Genomic DNA, 25,944 nt, shown 5'->3' on the forward strand with positions numbered 1-25,944 from the left:
TGGGGAGCAGGCCTAAACTGCAGTCGGACATCCTTAGCGCTGCTGAGGAGGCAGGAGAGGCTCCCACAACCACCGCTATACTGTCAGCCATTAGCCTGGCTTGTGGCTGAGCAGAGCTCCTCCCATGTGAGAGCGCCCTGACCACCAGAGGGCAGCTCCTGCATTGAGTATCTGCCCCCTGGTGGTCAGTGTGTGTCATAGTGACCAGTCATTCCCAGTCCTTCTGCTGTTAGGGTCAGTTTGCATATTACCCTTTTACTATATAGGATAGAGGCCTGGTACACAGGTGTGGGCCAGCTGGTTTGCCCTGAAGGGTGTCCTGGATCAGGGTGGGGGTCCCACTTGGGTGCCTGGCCAGTCTGGGTGAGGGGCTGAGGGCCATTTTCAGGCTGGCAGGTGACTGAAGCTCCCAACTTCTCCTTTTTTTCTTTTGGGATTTATTTACCTTCTATGGTTTCACTGGAGCTGAGAGCCACCTTTAGCTCTGAGGCTCGGCTCCAGCTTGAGGCCTCAGCTGCTGAAAGCAGGTATCTGGCTTTGTCTGGCTTCTATAATTGAAACACTGTTGCAACTCCAGCTCTGAGGCCCGGCTGGCTGAAAGCAGGTTTCTGGGGTTTGTTTAGCTTCTATAATTGCAACATTGTTTCTTAGAGTGCAGCTCAGAGGCTGGCAGTGGCAGGCGGGGAACGTTGGCTTCCTCCATCACTGGAGCAAGCAAGACTCCTGTTCGCGTCAGCTGCCTGGCTGCCGGCCGCCATCCTGGTTGGCAGTTAATTTGCATATCGCCCTGATTAGTCAATGGGAAGGGTAGCAAAGTTACAGTTAATTACCATGTTTCTCTATTATTAGATAGGATAAGTTTCTAAAGACTTTAGAAACTTGCATGTAAATGGAGGTAGGATTGTGATTTTATATATGTGACATTGATTAATGACTATCTAATTAAAAGTAAGCTTGGTGAAACTTCTGTTTGGGCAAAGATTTTAGCACCTTTATCGCTTTTCTCTTTCTTTTGCAACCCACCAATCATCCCTTAGTGCAACACATTATGATTCCTGCATCAGACTCAAGCAGCTCTCTCCATTCCCATCCTGGACCCTGAATTTCAGCAGAAACACCTTTAAAGGCGATTGTAGTGAGGACAAGGGCATTTATTTGTCAGAAAAAAACCTGCCAGGCACCTGTGGAAGAAGCCATCCCAACAGCCCTAATCTATGGCTGGTTCCCAACTTGTTTCTTCATCTAATCAGCATGTCTTCAATATTATTGTCCTATAATTATTGGGGATATTGGGAACTGAATCAATAGGTCTGGGGTCCTGAGATTCTGCATTTATGAGTGCCCAGGGGATACTAATGCTGCAGGTCCATGGAGCACACTTTCAATAGCAAGGAAGAAGATACTATGTTTGGTGGAAAAGGAAACAGTGATGGGAAAAGACTATGTCCCCTGCCCACATCTGCTAAGTATCAGTGGTAATGGTCAATTCTGGGGAGCCATTGAGCCCACAACTCCCTTCTCTTAGAATTATTATCAGACCCTTATTCACAGGGTATCAGTGGCATGCTGTGCCAGGACCTTGCCCCTGGCCAGAGCTGACTGAACCAAGGATGGACATGTACTCAATGCTGAGCCAATCAGCTTCTTCTGCTCTTGAAAGTTTAGGATTGAACTTCAGAGATGCCAGTCATGAGTTTCTTGAATGAGGGGTTGTAAATATCTGGGGTAGTCAATGTAATCCCTGTGGAAAGAGTAATAGGGACACGGAAAAGCAACACTGGTGAGCAAAGGTAGGAGACCACCTGAAAATCGGTTGCCGCCTGGATCTTTGAAAACCTTCAGGTCATATTTGCAGATCCTACCCTTCTTATCCCAAAATTCCTGGAAACAGCCCTGTATCCTTTCAATAAATTCCCTTCTTCTTGCCTAAACAAATTCCAATGCAAAGGGAATGCAGTTTCACTTTATATCATCAAATACATTGACATGTCAGCCCAAAATTTCTAGAGAACATCCAGGCTCTGTCCCAGAGGTCAGGATCTTAGAGGAAAAAATAGTTCATCTATATCCAGCAGTGGCGGGCAGCTTCCTGGGGCTAACTGTGAACAATTCTGGGACCTTCTGCAAGTCATTAAAAAGGGGCCTTCATTTCCTCCTGGAATGTCAGACAGGGTCAACTCTTCAAACTCTTCCAATAATTAAGACTGTTTACTTCAATCTACTTCCTTCCTTCCCATGTCCTTCAACCTTGTTATCCTTACATATCAAGTATAAAGAAACACTCCTTAGTCTTCCATCCCTCCTCCCTCTGCAGGCGATCCCCACCCCACCCCATGGGAGACAAGTGACTGGCCCACAGAAGGCATCTAGGATGTGGTAGCTATGATTTTTATAAATCCCTCTCTCCACTCACTCACTTTCCTGAATACTTTATGATCCTCCCAACCCTGCCTAATCACACTCTTACTTATTATGATCATTGCAGATATCTCCAATCTTCTACCTTTTTAAAAATTTAGTGATTCTCCTCAGATGGCACCAGCTCCTGGATTCCTATCTACCATGAAGACCATTCCTTCCTCTAACCACCTCATCTGACCCATTCGTTTAATTATAGAAGATATCCTCCCCCAATTTCCCTAACCACTGCCACATCCCATCTTTTATGACATGTATCAGACTTGACCCAGGTGGAATTCACCTAGATAATGCTAAATTATGCCAAATGAGACATTACAGGTAGATGACCTGGCAAAGATGAGCCTGCAATTTTCTGTCTCCCTGAGACAAGGCCAGAATCTAAATTTCATTTTCGTCCTAAGATTTCAGATATAGCCCCATGCCACTTTGCATTAATGAAGTTTCCACTTTTTCATCTATTGCTGGATACAGAAGTACACAACCAGTCTGTTTTCATTAAAGATGTGTCCTTGGACATGTCTTCCACGTCCACAGGGAAAACTTTCATTCACCTCATATTAACAACTCAGAAAATCACTACTGAGTATGACAAGGTAAACATCTCATTATCTTTTATATATGGTATCAATTATACACTCAAACTCAAGTGGGAGAATAAATATGTTCTATCCTAACCACAATAAAAATGTAATATAGCCACTAAGAATTTAAATTCTTAGACATTTTTAATTGATTCCTCTCAAATGATCTATTTCAAAGTCATTGGAACTATGCTCATGAAGAATACTCAATGCCATCAAAAAGCACTCACAATATAATGTTCTGCAGTAAACAACAGAATACATATACACAATATGTGTCCAAAGTTTTAAAATATAGTTTATGTATGTGTCTGAAAATACTAGAAATAAATACAGCAAAATATTGTTAATACTTATGCATGAATGATAGGGTTGCAGTATGTATTGCACCTCTTCTTTTTTTAATATATTTCATTGATTTTTTACAGAAAGGAAGGGAGAGATATAGAGAGTTAGAAATATCGATGAGAGAGAAACACTGATCAGCTGCCTCCTGCACACCCCCCACTGAGGATGTGCCTGCAACCAAGGTACATGCCCTTGACCAGAATCGAACCTGGTACCCTTGAGTCCGCAGGCTGACTCTCTATCCACTGAGCTAGACCAGCTAGGGCTGCACCTCTTCTTTTAATAAACCATTTCAATGCACATGAACATTTATAATCAGAGAAAAAGTAAAAAAAAAAGATATATACACACAGACATTTCCCCTTCTATTGCTTCTTCTATCCTAGGCCCTTCCTTGTTTGATTGTCCCCAGCTTTAATAAACATCCTCTAAAAAGAAAAAGAAAAAGAAAAGTCACAGGCATGAGTCTACAGGAACTGAATATGGCTATTGAGGACAGGACATTGTGGACATCACTCATTCATAGGCTTATCAGGAGTAGGAGCCAACTCAAAGGCACATAACACACATTCAACAAATTAAAATGATTCAGGCATTTCCTTTGTTCTGACTGAACTGAGGGAAGCCCAGGTCATCACGTTACTGTGACTTGATCACATGCTTCTTCTATGATGTGTTAGAAATGATGCCGAGTGGAGGAAGAACACTGCATTCTTTCCAAGTGCCTTACATTGAGAGGGCTAGGTAAGGAATTGACTGTAGGGCTGATTCAAAGGTGATGATACTTGTCTTTTGGACTAATAATACATTTGGGGTTGCGAGAAGAAAAATGATGGCTTTAATGCTTTCATGTAACTTCTCCTGATTTTTTAAAATTTCTAAACACATTACTTCCTATCTCCTAAGGCAATGTATTCTTTCCTAAGAAAGCCCTGTTAGAACGTGTTTAAATATTTATTTTATTTATTCAAGTATTTTTATTTGGAAATTACAGAAAATGATCAAAATTATGTAAATAATAATTCCATTATTATCTTTCTCTGAAAATGTATAAAACAAGAACATGAAGTCACTTCCTTCCACACTTCTAATCAGACATCTGGGACAATGCTACCAGTTATTATACATGCATTAGAGACCAGTGCACGAATTCATGTACTGGTGGAGTCCAAGATTGGGGTAGGGGGGTGATCAGGGGCCAGACCGGCTGGAGGGGGGCACCGATTGGGGCCCGGATCAGGCTGGTTGGCTGCCGCAGTGCGCATCATAGCCACCAGTTGCTGGTCATTCTGGTTATTCTGCTGTTCCAGTCACTGGGCTTTTATATAGAGAGACTAGAGGCCCGGTGCACAAAAATTTGTGCACTCGGGGGAGAGGGGGGGCCCCCTCAGCCCAGCCTGTGCCCTCTCACAGTCTGGGACCCCTCGGGAGATAACGACCTGCTGGCTTAGGCCTGCTCCCGGGTGGCAGAGGGCAGGCCCAATCCCTAGGTGCAGCCCCTGGTCGGGCTCAGAGCAGGGCCGATTGGGGAGTTGGGGCGCCTTCCCTTGTCATGTACAGAGCAGGGCAGATTGGGAGGTTGCGATGCCACCCTCAGTCACGCTCAGGGTAGGGCTGATTGGGGGGTTGGGGAACTGCCCCCTGTCACACGCAAGGCAGGGTTGATGGGGAGGTTACTGCGCCAGCCCCTGTCACGCACAGAGCAGGGTCCATCAGGGGGTTTGGGCTCCATACCCTGTCATGCACAGAGCAGGGCCCATCAGGGGGTTGGGGAGCTCCCCCTGTCACGCACAGAACAGGGCCAATCAGGGGGGTTGGGGCTCCGTACCCGGTCACACACAGAGCAGGGTCAATCAGGGGGTTGGGGAGCTCCCCGCTGTCACGCACAGAGAAGGGCCCATCAGGGGGTTTGGGCTCCGTACCCTGTCACGCTCAGAGCAGGGCCCATCAGGGGGGTTGGGGATCCGCCCTCTATCACCCACAGAGAGGGGCCGATCAGGGGGTTGGGGCGCCGCCACTCTCACACTCAGGGCAGGGCCGATGGGGAGGTTATGGCTCTACCCCATCACACACAGAGCAGGGCCCGTGGGGGGTGGGGGGTGGGCTGGGGCGCCGCACCCTGTCACACACAGAGCTGCAGGGCGATCAGGGGGTTGGGGGGCTCCCCCTATCAGGCACAGAGCAGGGCTGATCGGGGGTTGGGGCGCCTTCCCCTGTCACGAACACAGCAGGGTGGATAGGGAGGTTGTGGCCCCGCCCCCTGTCACACACAGAGCCGCAGGGCGATCAGGGGGTTTGGGCGCTGCCCCCTGTCATGCTGATCCCGGTGCTGGGAGGCCTCGCGGCTCTGCTGATCCCAGTGCTGGGAGGCATATTACCCTTTTACTATACAGGATAGAGGCCTGGTGCATGGGTGGGGCTGGCTGGTTTGCCCTGAAGGGTGTCCTGGATCAGGGTGGGGGTCCCCACTGGGGTGCCTGGCCAGCCTGGGTGAGGGGATGATGGCTGGTTGCAGCTGGTCACACACCCTTCAGGGTGGGGGTCCCCACTGGGGTGCCTGGCCAGACTGGGTGAGGGGCTGAGGGCTGTTTTCAGGCCGCCTGAAGCTCCCACATGCTCCTTTTTTTCTTTTTATTCTGGGCCAGGTTTAGCTCTGGCTCCAGCTCTGAGGCCTCTGCTGCTGAAAGCAGGTATCTGGTTTGTTTAGGTTCTATAATCGAAACAATGTATAACTCCAGCTCTGAGATCCTGGCTGGCTGAAAGCAGGTTTCTGGGGTTTTGTTTAGCTTCTATATTTGTTAGAATGTTTCTTAAACTGCAAGCTCAGAGGCCGGCAAGGCAGGCGGGGAACGTTGGAGTCCTCCGTCACTGAAGCAAGCAAGCCTCATGTTCGCTTCCAGCTGCCTGGCTGCCGGCCGCCATCTTGGCTGGCAGTTAATTTGCATATCGCCCTGATTAGCCAATGGGAAGGGTAGCGGTCGTATGCTAATTACCATGTTTCTCTTTTATTAGATAGGATATGTTCATGTGTATACATGCATACTTATATCACATATGTATGGCAGCATATGTATGTACATTCATTATTATACTAGTAAAAATAGACATACAAATATATATGCTTTTTAAAAAGTAAAATGACATTAAAGCTTACATAGGTCTTTGCAGTTTGCATATTTCAGAACACAAAACAAATTTATCAAAGGGAGCCATTGAATTCAACAGCATACACCTTTTCAAATTCAATATTGCCAAATTACCCAAACCAAAATATTCTATACACAGATCCACCACTTAAAAACTTTCTTTAAAAGAATATGATTATTTTTGTTATTATGAAAGCGATAACAATTAAAATTAAAACCACCCAGGAGCGACAGGTGGGAGGGGGGATGTCTTAAAAGTAAATGGTGGGTTGTTTTTTCCTTAAACTGGGAGTGATTAAGAGTGTTTATCATCTTGTTATTCCTCATGCTTTTCATATGTCTTACAAATAGCCTTTTGAAACTGCTGAAGAGTTTAGAAAACAAAAATAATTTCTAAAAGATATGAACATTAAAAAACAAAAAGCTTTCTTTTCCCAATGTGCCTAGTCCACCTCCACAATAGTATAAGCAAAGCGATCATTTCTGCTTTCAGTCCTCTAGCATGTATGTCTATCTTCCCAGAGCAAGAGGTGTTCAATAGAATAGAGTGTGAGCCACATAGCTAAGTTAAAATTTTCTTGTACTCACTTTAAAAACAAGGAAAACAGCCCTAGCCAGTTTAGCTCAGTGGATAGAGACTCAGCCTGAAGGCCAAAGGGTCCTGGGTTCGATTCCGTCAAGGGCACGTACCTTGGTTAAAAGTTCCTCCCTGGCCCAGACCTTGTCAGGGCTGGTGCAGGAGGCAACCAATGGATGTGTTTCATATCGATGTGTCTCTGTGTCTTTCCCTCTCTCTTCCACTCTCTCTAAAAATCAATGGAAAAATATCCTCAGGTGAGGATTAACGACAACAAAAAGAAAACAAAATGGCAAAATTAATCTTAGCAATATATGTTATTTAACCAAATATATCCAAAGTATTATCAGTTCAACATGCAATCAATATAAAAATTGTTGAGATAGTCTGCATTCTTTTTTTTTATACTGTCTTTGAAATCTGGTATATACCTCACACTCAGCACATCTCAATGTGAAAGGGCCAGGGGCTACTGAATGGCAACATGCACCTCTAGATAACATGCTCAAATGAGAGATTAGGGTCCCTTTATTTTCCTTCACCTCGTTTCCTCCTCCTGTCTCCCAACTTTTCTCCAGAAAACAGTTACTTTTACACTGTCAACGTTTTACCATGTATACCTTGTTCTGAGCTATAACTTTTCTACACACTGATATTGTAAATTGGAAAACGAGTGACCTTTACAATATGAAAATTGAATAATTATTTTCTGCAGAAACAAGTGGTGTGTCTGAATGCAGATAGCAGGCCATATAACACAGCCACATAATAGTGCTACTCAAGAACTGCAGAAAGAAAAAACTGGGGAGGGCCCTATGTAAACATTGCAATTTTATCTGCTCACTGAGAATATTCTGTTTTATCACATTATCTGTAACAGAACTTTCATTTGCTTTTAGGATATTAGAGTTCTCTAAAATACCTATTCTAATTTTGACAGCTTTTTTGTTAAAAAAAAAAAGGTTTTTTTTCAAAAAAACTATTGTCTTGAATAATTTTTTTTAACTATATTCCTTGGTTTATTTTATTTACCTGACCTTGGAACATATCATTCCCTCTTTGGCTTTGTTGCATTAGTTCTGCTAGGATTGATCTGGGAGTGATCAAATGTTTTCATTCTTATTTTAGTTCTTTCTTGTCTTAAAATGCTGGGACAGAATTGCGGGTTCAAATTAGTTTCCCTGCAACCCATGAAAGCACTGTTATCTTGTCTTCTAGAAATCATCTTTGTGGTAAACTTCCTGTCCTACTCTGATTTCTGGAATCTTTAGCATCTGCTTCTTACCCTTGGTGTTCTGAAATATCATGAAAATGTGTTTAGTTATGGTCTATTCGTATGCTTATTCTTACCTATTCTACTTTACACTCACAGGGTCCTAGTGGTCTGAAACCTTGGAGAATTTAAAGAGTATGTGTGGTTATTTCCTCCACTTCTTTTTCATTTTTCTTTTCTTTCTCGATCCTCTATGAGAAGATGTAGGACAATCCTTTAATGTCTCAACTTTTCACTCATATATCCCAACTCTTTCTTCTTTGCTCTGTTTTTCTCCAAGGCCCCCTTTTCTCTGACTTCTCAGCCAGCCAAAGCAGCCCAGCTTAGGTCTTCCTGTTGTTTCTTCTATGCCTTTCTTTGTTTCACTGTCCTAAGTACATTTTTGCTGCCACCATAGACCCAATACCCTTTGGCTCAGTGCTATACAGCTCTTCCTTTCGGATAGCCCCATATCCCCATCCCCCATCCCTTTTCCTTAAATAAATTTAATTTTTTCTTTACTCACCGTCTGAGATGGCTATTCAGCCTGCCCACGCACCACCCACCGACTTTAACCTTTCAGTTATGACTTAGTCATAATGGCTACATTGAAACAGCTCTGGAATCAATTCAATATTACAGAACTTTGTGGAAGCAAAACTGATTTTACTTACATTTAAAATTTAAACAAATCAATCAGTGAATTAATGTATTTTTTTCATATTATTCCCATCAATACCATTTTAAGATATCCTACAAAATCAAAGTCATTTAAAATTGTGTAGGTACCTCCATTCTTTCTGATGATGGTTGTCTATGACAAATAAAGAGCAAGATGTTAAGTGCCCTATTTCCAGAAAGAGAATAAATACCACCTCAGAGGGGAGGACAAGAATCCCAAGATACATAGTGAGAACGACAATGGTCTCTGGGTGCCTACTTAATTGCTTTTCTCTCAAACTAGTATCAGAGTCATATTTGTAAAAAGTTACCCAGTAACTGTTCTCTGACTCTGAGTTCACCACCGCCTTGCCAGGAAATCTTGCTCTAGTGTGCGATCATCCCCGATCAGAACATAGACTTGTTTACAAAGTGCAGTTTCTTTCCTGTTGCTTCCATGTCACTCTTTCCTCAAACTTTGTTAACGGGCAGACTAAGGGTCCCAGCATCTAAACCAGTGGTTCTCAACCTTCTGGCCCTTTGTATACAGTTCCTCATGTTGTGACCCAACCATAAAATTTTCATTGCTACTTCATAACTGTAATGTGCTACTGTTATGAATCATAATGTAAATATCTGATATGCAGGATGGTCTTAGGCGACCCCTGTGAAAGGGTCGTTTGACTGCCAAAGGGGTCGCGACCCACAGGTTGAGAATCACTGAAAGTCTCCAAAACTCAAATCCTTCTGAAGAAGTCCATTCTCAGGTGATTACACATGCATATTACACAACATTTACATAAAAATGTGAATAATGTTATTTAATTTTCCAAGTCAGATGGAAAACACTGCTCACACTGGAGCTACTTAAAAAGATATGCTGCCCAGGGGAATCCGCTGCACGTTGTTAAATACCTGTAATGAAATGGAACAGCCACCAAAACAAGGCCAGATGCCTCAGCAGATGGTGCAAGCTGTCCACCCAACATCCTTTCTCCTGATTTCAGTGGGTGATGAAAATGAACTACAACTGAAATATACTTGCTAAAAATACTTCCTTCTTGAGGCTTCCTTATAATGAGAGGTAGAATTGTGACCCTGTTTAGTCTAATGAGAAGCCTGTTGTGATTTGGGGGGTTAGCCTGTTTAATATAGATAGCTTTTGCTTTCTGCTGGGAGCATGCATGTGATACCTGGAGGTGTTGTGTTGATCTTGTAACCATGAGGCAATAGCATCAGGATGAGGCTTATCAACTCAAGATAGTGGAAAATAAATGTGAACAGAGACTTGATCCCTAAGGGAATGACTTAGCTCTTGAACCAGCCCTAGACTACCTATCACTGAACTTCTTGTTATGTGGGGCAAATATGAACCTTTGTATTTAAATACTTTTTGGTTCCGAACTCATTTCTGACTAATATACTGGCAATACCTAAACTTTAGTGGCCCCTCCTGTCATCTGTATACTAGGATTTTAACACTTGACCAAAATGGAGATGACTGTCTCCTCTGCAAAACTTCTTTTAAATCTTAGATATAGGCCCATTACCCCTTACCAAACCTCTTGAGGTCTGATATGTTTCATATCCAGAAGGGTAGTATGGAGTACATATGGTACATTATGCAATAGCCCCAGCAGATCTACGCATCGCCCTTTAGTCCAGAGGTTAACAAACTATGGCCAGTGGGCCAAGTCCAGCCTGCAACGTATTTCTGTAAATAAAGTTTTATTGGAACACAGTCGCACTTTCATTTACATACCGTCTATGGCTGCTTTCGTGCTAGCTACAATGGCAGAGTTGAGCAGTTATCAAAGAGACAGTATGATCCATAACACCTAAAATATTTACTATCTGGTCTTGTATAGAAAAAGTTTTCTGATCACTAGCAAATACACTAGCATTTATGCAGTGACACCTATGGCTATTCACTCTAAGTGGGATAAATAAAGACTTTATATAATCTCCTATTGGTTCAGGCATAATTTCGCCACTCAAATGATGCCAAAGTTAAGGGGAAACTAAGTTTTCAAAACTTTAATGCTTTCAGAAGTATGGAAAAAGGGACTGAGGATCTGTAGTGGAGAGGAGAGAGGGGCAGGTCATCACGCTAAAGTAATCTACCATGGAGTGTTCAACTCGCTGACTAGTCCTTTAATGTCTGAAAGCCCAGAGGCTTACAAAATCCTGTTGATGGAGGACCCTAAGAAATAAAGAGGCAGCATACTGCAGTGGAAAGAACACTGCCTGATAAGTAAGAATGACTTCTAACCCTACTTTCTGCTGACCTTGCTTTTCTCTGATTCTCTGCATTCAAATCTGTGTAATGAGACCAAAGTATTACCAGCTCTGCCTGGGGCCACAGAAGGATGGTGAGATTATTTGTGAAAGTGCTATGTACATGGCAAGGAACAACACACCCATGCAGTGTGTATATTATTTATTTATTTATTCAAAATAGCAGACGATTTTTATGTAAATGAGAGAGAAAACAAAACAGCAGTCATGAGGAAACTCAACGAGATACAAGAACACTCAAAAGGCAGTTCAATGAGCTCAGGAATAAAATTAATGAACAGAAGGAGAACTTTACCAAAGATATAAAAACTATACAAAGAACCAAACAAGTTCTGGAGCTAAAGAACTCAATAAATGGGATGAAGAATGGATATATTAATAACTGATACACAATGAAAACTTGTGGCAATGTCAAGACTGCCTATCACTGCCATTTTAGTCATCAGTCTGACAAGATATACAGACATAAGGGAACTTCACTTAAAAATGCAAATATAAAAAATAAATTATAAATTCAAATATTTCTTTAGTTTAAGTATTTAGAAAACGTACAACTGCTCAGCAAGACATTTTATAAAAACTGAAATAAAAGGCTGTAAATAAAGTAGAAATTAAGAATGTTCTTTCATGTAGAAAGATGACAAAAGTTTTCACTTAAGCATAGAAATTAATCCTTTTGATAATATAAGTTCATTTAATTCATAAAAATTAGGAATTCTCAAAGTAGGAACCTGCAAGTTTTCTATTGCATACAAAACTGTTATTAGGATTTCCAACACAAGGTGTCTCCAGGAAGGGCCTCTTATTAGTCGTCTGTCTTACTGTTTCTGAAACAAGAAGTTCGGTGCTGATTTCTGTAAGCTGCTTCTTAGAACTGTAAAAATTGCCCGACTTGTTCTAATCTGTATGCTACATCCGGTCTTGCACATTGTCCAATCCTCTCTAGACGCTGTTCTTCACGGTGTTTTGCCCTATTTACTTCAATTTGTCTTCTGATTCTTATTAGTTCTTGTTTCTACCACTCTGCTCTAGTTGTCATTTCTTCACATTGCTTTTGAAGTACTTTGAATTCTATCTCCTGCTGAACTGTATTTTCTTCAGGCCAACGCACACATTTTGAAGCTGCTATAAGCTCATCATTCTTCTGTTTTAACCTTCTAGTCTCAATTTCCATTTCTTTTATACTTGGGTTTAAAACTCTTGGGAAACTGAGCTCTTCATTGAAATTTCTTTTTGGCATATTTAAGGGTTCCTGAAGTCTGGTTATCTCTTTTTCTAAATCACCCTTTTGCTTCATTACTTCATGCAAGCTCTGTTGCAGAGATATGATTAAATCAATGTGTTTGACGCTTCCTTTTCATGCTGAGATTGTCTTCTGCTTTCATCTTATTCCTTCTTTAACTCTTGTATTTTATATTGTGAACACATATGATGATGTGATTCAACCTTCAGTAAAGCCTCTGTTGTAGATAGTTTTCTTTGGGTATCAGCCAGTTCTCCTTGAAGTTGTCTCACAACTGCCTTACTCCCTCTTATAGTCTTCAATGCCGTAACTTGTGTTCTAACGGTGTTTTCAACTTTAGGGTTCATTTCAATTGCTTTACTAGACTACCCTTCTTTTTTTCTTAACTGCACCGTACTTTTTATATAACAGATCAGCTTTTTGTCTCTTCTCTTTTTCTTCTTTGAAGTTAAATCTATCAGAATCTTCATTCTCCTCAATAGGAAGCTGCTGCTTATCACTTTGTTCACTGTTGCTTTGCTGTCTCACTCCAACACTGTCACTGTCATCATCAGCACCATCATACATGTTTCCTGACACTTCCCTCTTACTACTTGTCTTCTCCTTCTTTTCTTCAACGGGTTCAACTGGCTGGGGAGACTCTTCATCTTCTCCTGGTATTCTTTTCCACAAGGATCCTGATCTTACACGCCAACTCATATTTCACACAAGTACATGGGCTTGCAAAGACGTTATGTCATGACCCTGCTAACAGGGTCATCCCCTCAAGCCGGTGACAAAGGTGACAAAGGCGATGTTTGCTCTCACAGCTGGATCCCCAGTTCAGTCTCCACAAGCGAGAAAGGATGTGATGGAAGAAAATGGCCATCTCTCCTTCCTTCTCCTCCAGTGTGTATATTATTGAGTAAATTAGATCTACTTCATTATCCATGCAGGCATAAATATATATTTTACTAGAGATCATGTTTATTTAATTATTAGCTTTCCAACTTTTACTGAATAGTGTTTTATTGAAGAAATGTCAAAATTTCTCTGGCCATCCAAAATGTAAAGTATTCCTGATGATATTTCTTAATTCTAAAACTAGGAATTTAATATTATGCTTTTAATATTTTGCTGTTCTATGCATAATTGGTGTCATATGGACCATATTTTTCAGGGACCTTCTCTGAATAGCCATTGGACCACTTCTAACAAATATCCAAAAATTTCAAGGGGATTTTACCATGTTTTATTCATGTTTTATTACAATATAAGTATTAGAGAAAATCATGTAAATTTGACAGGTTTTTAAATAAGACTTTTATTAATATTTTTATCCTTAAAAATTTCAAAAATTAGATTTTTCTAATCTAAGGCTTTTTGAAATCAGAGAACCTATACAGTTAAAATACTGACTTAATTTTCAAAAAAAAAAAAAAAAGATGATCTTGTTGGCTGTATTTCTCCAAGTGCTCAGTCTTCACACTCTTGTGTATATAATTCAGACTGAAAATATTTATACTTTAATAATGATTTCCAGAAATTGGTAAGATTCTCTTAAAACTTAGCTCTCTTTGAATAAATAGAGACTAATCTGTATTTATTTATCATACAGTCTAAATGTTACAGTCTAAATTTTGGAGAAGTCCTTTTATTAGATTGGACAGCAATTCCTGTCATCACTGAAATGTATCCTGTACAGATGCACCTCTACCAAGAAACGGGTTAGATTTCAAAAGGCTGTTGATCAGCCCCTTTGTTCTCCAGTCCAAGGGACCACAAACAGCATCTCCTGGCGCTGGGCAAACTGAACATGCTTTTGTTTTAATGTGGTTTTGTTTGCACTCGTGAGAGCCACTCAGGTGAGCCTATTTTTCAAGCATGTCCCGCTAAAGGTCCTTCCTCAGAAGAGAAACTCAGCAGATCTAGTTTGCCCCAGAGACCGTAAATGGATAAGGCTATGTTACAAGGTATGTGCACATTTTGAATCTCCAGAGAAGTGCACATGGGCAACTACCAAAGTACCCAAATATGGTCATAAAGTCACCTCTCAGTTTGAGCTTACTGATTCAGAGCTGCTTTAAATGAGCAGGCTTCATGCCCACCTCATTTAAGCTTATCATCCAAAAAAAAAAAAAGGCCAAACAAAATAAGTAAAAACAAAGCCAGAAGTCTGAACACCTAAAGGAAATTAATTCTGAAAATTAATGCCATCTGGGGAGCATAAGAATAAAGAAAAGGCCACTGTCATGAAACACTGATGCTGAGCTAATGAATAACAGGACAGAAAAAGAACTGAGATGAATTTTCATGGGGCTAGCAGGGGTGGGCAAACTTTTTGACTCAAGGGCCACAATGGGTTCTTAAACTAGACCAGAGGGCTGGAACAAAAGCATGGATGGAGTGTTTGTGTAAACTAATATAAATTCAAAGTAAACATCATTACATAAAAGGGTACGGTCTTTTTTTTTTTTTTTTTTTTTTTTTTTTTTTTTTTAGTTTTATTCATTTCAAACAGGCCGGATCCGGCCTGCGGGCCATAGTTTGCCCACGGCTGGGCTAGAGTGTGGATGAAGAGCAGAAGAAACTGGTCTCCTTGAGGCCTTCGGGGTGGGTTTAGTATGTGCACAACTCAGACTGAAATTATTTATACAGTAATAATAATTTCTAGAAACTGATAGGATTCTCTTAAAATTTAATTCTCTTCAATAATTAGATTAGTCTATAGTTTTATTTATCACACTGCCTACATGCTGCACAGGCAAATTTTATCAGCTCAGAGCAGGAGGCCTAACCTAGGAGAATAAGGAAGGTGAGCGATGGTGAAAGCAGTGGACAGGGAAACAGAGAAAAGAGTTAGTCAGTGATTGAATGAAGAAAGAAGACTAAGTGTGACCTAAGCTAGTATAGCAGATTACAGTCGGACTCCTTTCCCTGCTGGAAATATCCACAGGACAGAGAAAAGCAAGGATGGAAACCGCTGTTGGTTACTTACTCAAGAACATCTATCACAATATTGCTTGGGTTGCAATGCATCTGATTTGAGATGAATCAAAATTAGTCTGGACCAGTGGTTCTCAAACTTGGCCGTACATTGGAATAGCCCAACAAGCTTCAGTAAAATACTGATGCCTGGACCCCATGACAGAAAGTCCAAAGGTTCTGGGTGAGATATAAGCATCAATATTTTCTAAAGTGCACACCATCATGTTAAATCACAGCCAAAGTTGAGAACAGCTTAGAATGGTTTTGTTCCAACTTTTATGTGTATTAAACTAAAATGCAGATTTTTTAAAAATATTTTTTTATTGATTTTAGAGAGGAAGAGAGAGAGATGGAAACATCAATGATGAAAGAGAATCATTGATTGGCTGCCTCCTGCATGCCCCCTACTGGGGATTGAGCCAGCAGCCCAGGCATGTGCCCTTGACTGGAATTGAACCTGGGACCCTTCAGTCCACAGAACAACACTCTAACCACTGAGCCAAACCAGCTAGGGCTATAATGTAGATTTCTGATTGACTAGATCTAGGATACAACACAAGATTCAGCAGGTCTAACAAGCTCCCAGATGATTCTGTTACTGCTGCTCCCTGACCACACTTTGAGTAGCCAGGGCCTAGTCATGCACTGTCTCATTCAACAGCTACCAGCCACATGTGGCTGCTGAGCACTTGAAATGTGACTAGTGTGACTGAGAAATCAAAATTTTAACTTAATTTAAATTTAAAATCTGAAACGTGATTTGATTATTGGAAGACATTTAATTATACACAAAGCAATCTGGGTATGTGCATATTTTTTCAGTTGTGACTTATGAGATCTACATACAATCTGTATTCATGTTTGTATATCTCATGTATCCGTACATCTGATAAAAACTTAGCTTCTGAATTGAAATGTGGTAAAAGCATAAAAGACAGACTTCATTTCAAAGACTCAGTGTGAAATAAAGAACATAAAATATCTCATTGTCAATTTTTGTGTATTGTTTGCATGTTGAAATGATAATCCAGAAATATTGGGCTAAATAAAATGTATTGTTAAAATTAACTTCAACTATTTTCTCTTTTTTTAATGTAGCTACTAGAAAAATTTAAATTATATATGTAGCTAGTCTTACATTTCTTTTGGACAGCATTGGTCAAAATCAAAGGCAATTGAGGTTTTCCTGTTACATGTTGTTAACAATTGGTCTGATGTGTGTGTATGTGACCCAAATCTAGCTGATGAGAACCTAAGCAGAAGCTATAAGAAGCCTTTTGAGAAAGAGATTATACATTAATAATAAGAGAAAGCTACATTAAAAACAAAAGTACTCTGCATCCTTTCCTCCTCTTTTGTTCCAGCTGCATTTAAATGAAACTAGGAGTGAACAAAACCCATAAAGCTTTAGCAGCTATTTTACCACCATGAGGAAAGGAGACCCCTGAGTCTTTGATGCCCCTTTGAGTTGCAAATCAACACAGGGCCCTCCACCTCTGAATTTCTTTTTAGATAAAAAATTATAATAAATGCCCTTGTGGTTTAAACCAGAGCTTCTTATATGTTACTGTACATATGTTTCCTGGGGATACTGTTAAAATGCAGATTCCCTTCCAGCAAGTCTAGGGCGGGACCTGAAATTCTGAATTTCTAACAAGCTCCCAGGTGATATCTATGTAGTTGATACAAGGACTGCACTTTCATTAGCAAGGGCTCAAACCCAAATTAGATACTCTAGTATTTGCTGATGAAAGCATTCTTAGTGGACACAGGCAGCAATGCCAACCTCTGCCCAATAACAACAGCTCCATTTGCACACTGGCTGGCATTATGATCATTACTGACCAACTGGGGACCCAGGACATTGGGACGTGTCCCTTTCCAAAAAGATAATAGCTATTATGGGAGCAAAAAGGTAAAAAGCAAAGGCTCAGTGGCGATATGACTTTGGAAGATGCTGGGGTAAAAGAAGGTAAGCCACATTTCTCTACTAGTGGACTTTGCATGCACAGTTACAACTATGGTAGTTCATGCTTCAATTGTGAAAATACTGTTAATTACACACTTGATTACAAAATGAATTCTTTTCACAGAGAACCTCATTGGAGTAATAGGCCATGGAAAATATTTTGTGAAATGCTGCTTTATTTAGATCATGAGTTAATAGAAAACATCAAGGCCTACAAGCCTTGATGCCCGAGAAAATGTAGTTTATGTGGTGCTAAATATAAGAAGCACGGAGCTTGGGGGTGAAGAACTCTAGATTCAAACTACTCACCTTGTAGCACACATCACATTCCAGTTATGTGATGATGGACATGCCCTATACATGGCGAGCTGAGTTCTTCACCCATAAGACAGGAGAATGTCTGCCTACATCACAGAAGTATGGTCAAGATAATATGTGCTCACACTTTTCAAAATGACACTTGGATGCAAAACAGAGTTAAAACTTTACACACACACTAGAGGCCCAATACATGAAATTCATGCATTGTGTGCTCAGCCCTCGCAGCCTCGGCCAGCCCTCACAGCCCCGGCTTTGTCCAGAAGGTTGTCTGGAAGGATATCCGGAAGGTTGTTTGGCTGTTTGGTCTAATTAGCATATTAGATGTTTATTATAGAGGATATTTTTTTTTCTTACAACAAATACATCATGGAGTAGAATATATAATTTGCATGTAGTCTAAAGCTAATAACTGGGAGAAAATCTTGGCTTCATGAATATTGTGGGGAACTCATCCACTTTCCTCTGCTCTTAAGAGTCCTTCATAGAAAAGCTGTGCATGATTGGAAGTGCTTTAAAGCCAAAGAGCTCTTGGAGTCTGAGGAAAGCGGTTGGCACCATTTGGCAAGTGCAGGCTAGCTACTCAGCAGGTCTCCCCACAGGGCATTCATCCCACGGATGGCCACCACTTTCCAGAGTTTGCATTTTTATGACATTTTAGCCAGAGTTCATGAGGCTTTGAGGAACTGATTTATATTTTTTAAAGCCCAAGACACTGAAGTATTTATTAAAAATGTATTGGTTTGATACTGTTTAATATTATATAAGTTTCATGTGTACAATTCTACAATACATCAACATCTGTATATTGCGTTGTGTGCTCAGCACCCAAAGTCTAGTCTTCAGTCACCATATATTTGACCCCCTTTATCCTTTCAAAAAAATATGGAATGCTTCACGAATTTGTGTGTCATCCCTGAGCACTGGCCATGCTAATCTTTGTATCATTCCAATTTTAGTATATGTGCTGCTGAAGTGAGCATGAAAGGATTTTTTAAGTGACAAAATAATAATTTATAGTAAAAAGAATTGTAATAAGTCTTAGGTGAATCATATTCTTTGACCATTGAAATTATTTGCTTTTTAGAGACAATGATATACATGAAGAAACTATTCTTCTGTGAGTAGTACTGATGATAATCTGTCAGTAATATCTGCTTCTGTTTTTTATACTTCAGTAATTGACATCCCTACCTTCTAATGTCTTTAGATAAAACTTTAAATGTTATTCCTTTGCTCAAAAAATATTTACCTGGTTCTTTCAATATTGCTATGTGCTGAGAACAGAAATATGAGGTAGACGTGGTCCTGTCTTGTGCAGAGGTTAAAAAACAAGTGAGAAATAAAGCATGTATTTGAATAATAGCAAGTTAAGTCAGTGTCATTAAAACCTTATGAAAGTACATGAATTATTTCTGGTTCAGGGTATGTAGTAGGCAGAATAATAGCTGCCTAAGGATTCCCACTTCCTGAAACCCAGAATCTGCAAATACATTATGTTACATGGCAAAGAGAAATGAAGGTTGCAAATGCCATTAAGACTGTTAATCAGTTGATTAGCAATCAGTGGACCCAATGTAATCACAAAGGTCCTTCAGTGGGGAAGAAGGAGGCAGAAGAGGAAGAAATAGAAATGACACTGTGAGAAAGGCTCCATGGGACAAGGATGGTTTTGAAGGTGGGAGGGGGTCACAAGCCTAGGAGCACAGGTGACCCCTAGAAGCTGGAAACGGCAATGAAAGAGTCTCCTCAGAAAGGAAGGCAGCCCTGCCAATACCTTGCCTTTAGCCCAGTGAGACCCATGTCTGACTTCTGACCTCCAGAGCTGTAAGATAATACATTTGTCTGTTATAAGCCACTAACTTGTGTTATTTTCTACAGCAGCAATAACAATTTAATACAGGGGATCAGAAAAACGTTGTGATGGAATAAGCCTAGAAGTTGGTCCTTAAAGAATTGGAAGACATAGCTGTAATTCTCAATAAATTAAAAATAAATATGTAGTTCTCAACATGTTAAAGGATCTGCTAGGTGAGATTTATTTTTCCATCCAATTAAACAAAAAACACAAAAATAAATAATGCAAACTCTTTATACAATTTTTAGTAACTTAGTCTAACATAAAAGACAGGTCTTTTTATATTCTAATGATATATACAAGAGATGCCAAAATTAATCATTTGAAAAATATGTACTGCTCTGAAAGCATCAAGTGATTACCACATTTTATTCCCCATCTTACAAATTATCCCTTTATCCCACCCATAGCAAAAAACTATTCAAGTTAACATTGTGTATTAAAAGTTTTCCAAATTTGGTATTAATTCCAAGCAACTCAGAAAGCTTCAAAGTCCAGAGGAATTAGATGGCTTCAAAGATTAAAAAAAAAGCAAATGTCAATCATATAAAGAGCTGCCAGTGTTCAAGTAAACATAATTCTACATAGGTTTTTATCAGAGTACATACACACACACACACATACACACACACACATATATACATACTCTGATGGGCAAAAGTTGTGAGTATGCAAAACTCCATTCTTGTTTTGTTTATTAGTTAATTATTGTATAATTTTTATTATTATTATTACCCTACTTCTACTTACCCCTGCATATACATGTATAATATAACACAGACATTTTCTGAATATATGTATATATTTACATATATACATGCACATACATGTAGGTACAGTAATAGAGATACAGAGATGATGTAATACATATGTAACATAGACATTTATCTTAAGTTTTACAATTAGTAGAGCTAATGGGTCATTGATGCAATCAAAAACATTGTCCACAATCCTTTTCTGTCTTAGAAGAACTCCTGCACTGATTCAGCTTGACTATAATGAAAACTATATTTTGCTGCTGTAAGCCAATGTCTTGTACAACGAGGAGTTTTCAGTATTTTTTTAAAGGATGAATGAAAAATATTCCTGTGTAATTTCCGTTGAGAGGAAGTGGAAGCTGCATTAACAACATGCTTCCCAGTGTATCTCGGCCCACAAATATTGGACAGCAGTGCAAAGTTTAGGAGTAGAAACACGATCAAGAGCCTGCAGTCCCTGACTCCTTGACAACTCCAGAGAGCCTGGGTGTGTTTTATCATAATCGCTCTACTGGGCTGCCCAAAGCCCCTCCAGAGCAAGATAGAGGGAACAGGTTCAACAAGTAAATATCAAAGGTAATTATTCAGAGTATACCATATGCAAAAAACTTATCAAACCAGTGCCATTAGCAAACATTCAACAAAACAAGGCAACTGTCTGGCAGGATTAGCAACAGAATGGTGTCTGAGTGGGGGCATGAGCCACAAGCCAGGGAAGTTCTAAAGCTCAGTTTCCACAGCATGCGAGGGGATACAGAGAAAGTTATTTTCCACTGCACTTGCAGAAGGTTGTGTTATTACTCAAAAAAAAAAGTTTACACAGTGTCTACAATATCTTAGGTGCTATGGTACACATGCAAAAGTTCTAAAAATTGTGCATACCTCTAACCTCATAAATTACTTTAAAGTACTTAATGTCGACTCAAGCTTACATGATGACCACTAAAGTGCGCAGAGACTTGCTTAGAGTTGTTTCTAAAACACGCTTTTCAGTGCTGGCCCGTGTGGTTCAGTGGGTTGGAGCATCAACCCGTACACCAAAAAGTCGAGGGTTTGATTCTTGGTCAGATTGCGGGCTTGATCCCCAATCAGAGTACGTACAGGAAGTAACTGATAAATGTTTCTATCTCTCTCCCTCTCCTCTCTCTCTCTCTCTCTCAAATCAATAAAAAAATAAAATAAAATAATAAAATACACTTTTCAGTCTCTCTTAACCTGGGATCTAGCGAACTTGGGGCAAAGGGGCAGGAGTTGATGAGCTAAGATGTAAAAGTTACATTTCATACTAACTTATCATTAAAATATAGAATTTTCTTCAATTATGGACATAGACAAAAAACCTACAATCATATTAGCAGGATCTGTGTTCCTGTCACCAATGGAAACCACAGAAATATTAATCTCATATCACTGTTGTTGAAGTATCTTGTAATGCTGCATGGTCTCCTCACTCCTGTGAAAACATAGGAGCTAACAGCCCTGCTACTAGATAGTATTATGCTATGTATTAAAGATGAGTACATATAACTATATCACAAGGTATAATATTTTCATAGCTGTAATACAATATAAATGTTTTCCTTGGTGATCTTATGTATTGCATTTTATGTATTAATCAGCATTATTCTGCAAAGGATCCTCTAGGTTTCCCCAGATGCTAAATGAGTCCATGACACAAAAATATTAAGACTACCTTGAGCTAGAACAACTAGTCAATGTACTCAATCAATTTCAAATTCAGTCAAAGTGAATGACTGAATGACTGAGATCATATAGGAAAGGAGAAGGCAATTCAAAGTATTTTCCCTTTAACTCATGTATTCCTCATGCGGCAGACAGCAGAGTAAACAAGACCTTCAAAACACCAGTGCAGGTCATGTGGGAGAAACAAGGAAGAAGAAAGTAATGCTGTCCTCAAGGAGCTCAAAAGCCTCGCAGAAAAAATAACCTCAAAGATTCCAGTACACAGACAACGTCACTACAAGGTTATTGTTTAATTAAAGAACTAACATTTGCAATTGACCGTCATTGAAAATTGTTAGCTAGGGGAGACTTAAGATATTCTTTAGAAAACCAATCTGGTAGAGCAGTTTGTAAAGTGGGCTGGAGGGAGGTTGAGATTATCAAGGAGATACTTAAAATAACTCCAACCAGAGATACAATGGGTTGATGGAGTGAAGTGCGAAGAGGGAAACTGAATGGTGCAGAGCTATGTGTTTTATTTTTTGTTTTTTGCTTTTTAAAATATTTTTTTATTGATTTCATTGAGGAAGGGAGAGGGAGAGAGATAAAAACATCAATGATGAGAGAGAATCATTTATCAGTTGCCTCCTGTACACCCCCTACTGGGGATCTAGCCTGCAAACAGGGCATGTACTTTGACTGAGAATCAAATTATGACCTCCTAGTTCATAGGTCAGCGCTCAACCATTGAGCCACACTGGCCAGGCAAAAGGGAACTTCTTTTAAAGAACAAATTTAAGCGTTTCAGCAAAACAGCAACAACAAATTAACTTCACTTGAACACTCCTTCCTCTATTGATCATCAAGTAAATATAGTAGAGTCCTGAATAGAGTTCAAAATTTGTTTTTCTAATAGGAACTTAAGATTTATCATTTGATGTTTCAATCACATGTAGATTGAAATTATACCAGGCATGTGGCCAGTATTACCTATTTTTTTTTCTTCAGGAGTTAAAACTATCACTTCATTTTCATCTCCAGAATTAAGTTTCTAAAGAAACATTCTCAGCTGGATTCATAATTCTGATAAAAGCTAGTTGTCAGATTACATTTTTTTCATGACTAAATTTTTGTCCTTACTTGCAGAACTAAATTGATGTAGAGTTCAAGTTTCTCAAAAATATTTTGGAAATGTCATTATGTTCTCTGTGACATTATATGGCATTCTTAAGCAGCTTTTTAATTGAATTCAATTTGCAATGGGAAATGAAACCTAATTCTCTTTGGGGTTTCTGGAAGATGTGGGAAAGTTCATCTGAGTAAAGAAAGAGAAATGATTCATGACTAAGAGGCAGTAATATTGCAGAATCCCATCCCTGAGAGCTCACACCGACACCTCAAGATTAGGGGTCACAGACAAGACATCATTGCTCACAAGGGACAACTCCTCTCCTAAACATGACAATGAACTGATCACTCAATACTAGCTGTGGCTAAAACAACTTCTGAATGCCCAGGATACATGGAGAGAATTGAGTCCTTAATAATATAAAATAATATTTCCAGAGACCTGACTATGTTCCAACCACAGTTCTTATGTTTTACATAAGTAAGCTCAATTAAGCTTCACAACAACCCCTGAGATGTTCATTAATTAATAATAATTCCCATTTTACAGATGAGAGAGCGGAGGCACGACATCACTAGCCTGAGGTCACACAGCTAGGAAGTGGCATGTCTGGGATCTGAACCCATGTACTCTGGTTCTAAGGTATCCCTTTAATAATTGCCTCACCTTCATATCCAAGTTCTGAAAAACTAATATTCCAAGAAAGCTGAACTAAAAAACAAAAGCAATCAAAGCACTATAATTTTTTTTAAAAGTACGGATACAAAATTGCTAATTCAAACCATCTTAGAGAAGTCATAAAGGGCCTTGAGAATTAATCTGCTTCAGCCCCCTGTTCAACCCCCTGTTGGCTAATGCCTCTCTAAACTGTTCCTTCACAAACACATGTTGGAGGACTGGCTGTATTATAAGCACATGAAATTTCCAAATGCATCTAACAACTGTGGAGAATCACAAAATCACTCAGGACCCCCACTGAAGTCATTTATTGACAGGAATCTTGCCTCTTTCTAAGAGAAATTTCTTCTGGGTTAATTTGAACAGCAATGAAGAACAGCTCAGCATCATTCCTTTTAAGTAAATTACTTCAAATTTTTAATTTTATCATTGTCCTCTCTTGGTTCACCAAGACAATTTTTTTAACTGTTCTTTCTAGAATTTCTATCCTGCTAACAATCTTGTTTTTTGTTTTTGTTTTTTTAAATATATTTTTATTTCATAGAGGAAGGGAGAGGGAGAGAGAGATAGAAACATCAATGATGAGAGAGAATCATTGATTGGCTGCCTTCTGCACGCCCCCTAGTGGGGATCGAGCCCACAGCCCAGGCATGTGCCCTTGACCAGAATTATTTTTTTTTTTTTTAAATATATTTTATTGATTTTTTACAGAGAGGAAGGGAGAGAGATAGAGAGTTAGAAACATCGATGAGCGAGAAACATCGATCAGCTGCCTCCTGCACATCTCCCACTGGGGATGTGCCCGCAACCCAGGTACATGCCCCTGACCGGAATCGAACCTGGGACCTCTCAGTCCGCAGGCCGACGCTCTATCCACTGAGCCAAACCGGTTTCGGCGACCAGAATTATTAATTAATAATAATTCCCATTTTACAGATGAGAGAGCGGAGGCACCACATCACTAGCCTGAGGTCACACAGGTAGGAAGGGAACCTTCCATCCACAGGCCGATGCTCTATCCACTGAGCAAAACCAGCTAGGGCTAACAATCTTGTTTGTTCTTCTTTGAACCTCCTAACAATTTTTCTATGCCCCTTTTAAGGGTTTGTAGATAAAATACAGGGCACCCAGTTAAATTTGATTTTCAGATCAACTGCAAATAATGTTTTAGTATAAATATGTCCCATGCATAAGTATGTCCCAAATATTACATAGGACATACTTATACTAAGAAATGACTAGCTAATAATGATCCAAAATTCAAATGTGACTGGTGACCCTGTATTTTTATTTGCTAAAGCTTACTATTTTCTCTCTTTTAAATTTGTCTAAACCACAATCAATCTTCCAATTCAGCTGTCTCAAACCTGAGCATGCAACAGAATCAACTAGAGGTTTGTTAAAACATAGACTCCAAGTCGTCCTCCCACCCCCTAGTTTCTGATTCAGTGGGTCTGGCTTGATGCTTGCAAATCCGCATTTCCAATAGTAGGTGCCAGGTGATACTGATGCTGCCGGCCTGGAGACCGCATTTGGAGAACGAGTACTCTCTCTAATCCCCAGATTTAGGTGAGCATAGGGAAGGAGCACCTCCAAATCTGTAAAAGCCCCAGCTAACTTGTACAAACCCAGAGGACAGCATGAGACTCTCATCTATGCCCACTCGACACCCAAGTCCCCTTCCCTGAACCAGATTAGGAAATCAAAATATTTGACTTAAGGTGCAGCCACTGTTCATATTGGATTAGATTCCCCAAGATGGGAAGGACCTCTTTAAGCTTCAAATGAATTCTTGGCCCCAGGCAAGCTTGTCAAAGGACCCATGAGCCAGCCCTTTGTTTTCACTTGCCCCTAAGATATTTTGCCCCTTGTCCCCAAGGAGGAGCCTGGAAGGGGCTCCATCCCAATTTCCATTCCGAAAAGCAGATCTCCTCATAATGACTATTTCTGTTGTACTCTCTGACCTTTCTCAAACCTATGAACCCTGGTGAATCTTCAATGAGTCTGACCAAATAACTGCCCTGTCCCCAGGCATACTATTTGGTACAAGAGCCTGTG

The 25,944-nt window shown here is 40.0% G+C and overlaps 1 protein-coding gene and 1 non-coding gene across 9 annotated transcripts in view; both read right to left on the reverse strand.

Moving 5' to 3' along the window:
- Positions 1-25,944, reverse strand: part of PLCB4 (phospholipase C beta 4) — a 380,146-nt gene that overhangs the window by 184,193 nt on the left and 170,009 nt on the right. The window lies entirely within an intron of this gene.
- Positions 18,660-18,763, reverse strand: LOC132240332 (U6 spliceosomal RNA). Its single transcript, XR_009454258.1, has one exon. It is a non-coding gene; the product is annotated as a U6 spliceosomal RNA (small nuclear RNA).

Source organism: Myotis daubentonii, chromosome 8 (genome assembly GCF_963259705.1).
Source record: "Myotis daubentonii chromosome 8, mMyoDau2.1, whole genome shotgun sequence".
In the NCBI taxonomy this organism is placed as follows: Eukaryota; Metazoa; Chordata; class Mammalia; order Chiroptera; family Vespertilionidae; genus Myotis; species Myotis daubentonii.